Source organism: Colobus angolensis, unplaced genomic scaffold (genome assembly GCF_000951035.1).
Source record: "Colobus angolensis palliatus isolate OR3802 unplaced genomic scaffold, Cang.pa_1.0 Scaffold106, whole genome shotgun sequence".
NCBI classification, from domain to species: Eukaryota; Metazoa; Chordata; class Mammalia; order Primates; family Cercopithecidae; genus Colobus; species Colobus angolensis.
The window spans coordinates 2,118,961-2,121,769 of record NW_012111586.1 but is presented as its reverse complement, the minus strand read 5'-3'; the positions used below and the strand labels follow the sequence as shown (position 1 = coordinate 2,121,769).

The 2,809-nt window shown below is 49.4% G+C and overlaps 1 pseudogene; it reads left to right on the top strand.

The window, feature by feature from the left end:
- Nucleotides 1–1,250: 1,250 nt before the first annotated feature.
- LOC105514514 lies at nucleotides 1,251–2,791 on the top strand (annotated as a pseudogene).
- The last annotated feature ends 18 nt before the right edge of the window (nucleotides 2,792–2,809 follow it).

The window sequence follows — 2,809 nt, the reverse complement described above, 5'->3', positions numbered from 1 at the left end:
CCTCCCTCCCTTCCTCCCTCCCTCCCTTCCTCCCTTCCTCCCTTCCTTCCTCCCTTCCTCCCTTCCTTCCTTCCTCCCTTCCTTCCTTTCTCCCTCCCTCCCTTCCTTCCTTCCTCTTTCCTTTCTGAGATGGGATCTCACTATGTTGCCCAGGCTGGTCTTAAACTCCTCGACTCAAGCAGTACTCCCACCTGAGCCTCCCAAAGTGCTGAGATTACAGGCATGAGCCACTCAACCTGGCTGCAGAGGCTGCTTTCCACTTGGAAATGCTCTAGCTTCTTGCCATTCAAAGAGGGGTTCCGTGAACCAGCAGCAAGGACTTCACCAGGGAGCTTGTTAGAACCCTGGTCCCTCCCTGGGACCTACTAAACCAGAATCTGCATTTAGTAAGAGTCCCCAGTGTGCACACTAAAGTTTAAGAAGCACTGTTCTATAAAAAAATTAAAAAGAAAAAAATGGAAAATAGAAGTAAATCAATGCATCGTGTGGAAACTTGAAAAAATATATATATATGCAAAATATTTTTACAATAAGATTATAAAGGAAAAGAAATAATGAAAAAGAAGCACTGCTCTAGCAAGTGGCATGGCTGAAGCAGTGGCCACTTGCCTTTCCCAGGCCACACTGCTGTTTCTGTCCCTCTGCACTGATGCATTTCCTCTGGCCATCCTGTCTGTCAAATTCAGGAAAAGACACCCGGAGACTGGCATCATGAAAACTTCAGGTTATGCTTTTTGGTGTTTTCTTTTTTTTAAATCCTTTATAAGCATCATTCATTTTAAAAACTTTTAATATTTTTAAAACATTTCACCACCACCCACTTCAAAAATTAGAATTTACCCAGCACTCGAAAAGCAGCCCCTCATCCATACTAGACTTCCCTCAGGTCACACACCCCATTCTATGTCCAGAGGTAAGCATGATCTTGAATTGTATGTTGGCTACTTGCTTGTTTTCCATTTCACCACTTATATACACATCTCTCAACAATATAGTTTCATTTGGCTTGTTTTCTGACTTACTTTTTTCTTTTTCTCTAGGGACAGACAGTAGACAGGGTCTCCCTCTGTCATGTCATGGCTCACTGCAGCCTTGAACTCCTGCCTCAAGTGATCCACACACCTCAGCCTCCTGAGTAGCTAGGGCTCCAGGCATGCTCCACCATACCTGACTAATTTTATTTTAAATTTTTGTACAGACAGAGTTTGGCTATGTTGCCTAGGATTTTTTTTTTTTTTTTTACATTTATATAAATGGAGTAATTTGTATCTTGCTTCATGTAGTCGATCTATAAGATTCATAGTGCTGTAGTTCAGTCATTCCCATTGCTGAATAGTTTCCATCATATGAATATATCACAATATATTTCTCAATTATGCTATTGATGAACAATAGGGTTGTTGGATTATTGTAAAAATGCTGCTATGCTGCTCCTACACGAGTGGGCCCAGTGCCCGCATCAGCTCTTCGAGTTTCTCCCAAGTGGGCAGCAGCAGCTTCTGGAGTGACCTGGGCAGAGGCTATGGTGGGACCAGCGGCATGGGAGGCATCACCGTCCTCACAGTCAACCAGAGCCTGCTGAGCCCCCTTAACCTCCATGGAGGTGAACCCCAACATCCAGGCCGTGCGTACCCAGGAGAAGGAGCAGATCAAGACCCTCAACAAGTTTGCCTCCTTCATCGATAGGATACGGTTCCTGGGGCAGCAGAACAAGATGCTGGAGACCAAGTGGAGCCTCCTGCAGCAGCAGCAGCAGACGACTCGGGGCAACATGGACAACATGTTTGAGAGCTACATCAACAACCTTAGGCAGCAGCTGGAGACTCTGGGCCAGGAGGAGCTGAAGCTGGAGGCGGGGCTTGGCAACATGCAGGGGCTGGTGGAGGACTTCAAGAGCAAGTACTAGGATGAGATCAATAAGCCTACAGAGATGGAGAATGAATTTGTCCTCATCAAGAAGGAAGTGAATGAAGCTTACATGAAAAAGGTAGAGCTGGAGTCTTGCCTGGAAGGGCTGACTGACAAGATCAACCTCCTCCGGCCGCTGTGTGAAGAGGAGATCTGGGAGCTGCAGTCCCAGATCTCGGCCACATCTGTGGTGCTGTCCATGGACAACAGCTGCTCCCGGGACACGGACAGCATCATCGCTGAGGTCAAGGCGCAGTACGAGATCACCAACGGCAGCCGGGCTGAGGCTGAAAGCAGGTACCAGATCAAGTATGAGGAGCTGCAGACGCTGTCTGGGAAGCACTGGGATGAGGTGTAGCATACAAAGACTGAGATCTCCGGGATAAACCAGAACATCAGTGAGCCCCAGGCTGAGACTGAGGGCCTCAAGGGTCAGAGGGCTTCCCTGGAGGCCGCCATCGCAGAGGCCAAGCAGCCGGAGGAGCTGACAGTTAAGGACGCCAACGCCAAGCTCTCCAAGCTGCAGGCCGCCCTGCAGCCGGCCAAGCAGGACATGGCGCGGCAGCTGCATGAGTACCAGGAGCTGATGAACATCAAGGTGGCCCTGGACATCGAGATCGCCACCTACAGGAAGCTGCTGGAGGGCGAGGAGAGCCGGTTGGAGACTGCGATGCAGAACATGAGTATCCATACGAAGACGACCAGCGGCTTTGCAGGTGCGCTGAGCTCGGCCTGTGGGGACCTCACCAGCCCCGGCCTCAACTACGTCCTGGGCTCCAGCTTTGACTCTGGCATGGGCTCCAGCTCCTTCAGCCACACCAGCTCCACCAGGGCCGTGGTTGTGAAGAAGATCGAGACCTGCAACAGAAAGCTGGTGTCTGAGTCTTCTTTTTTTTTTTTT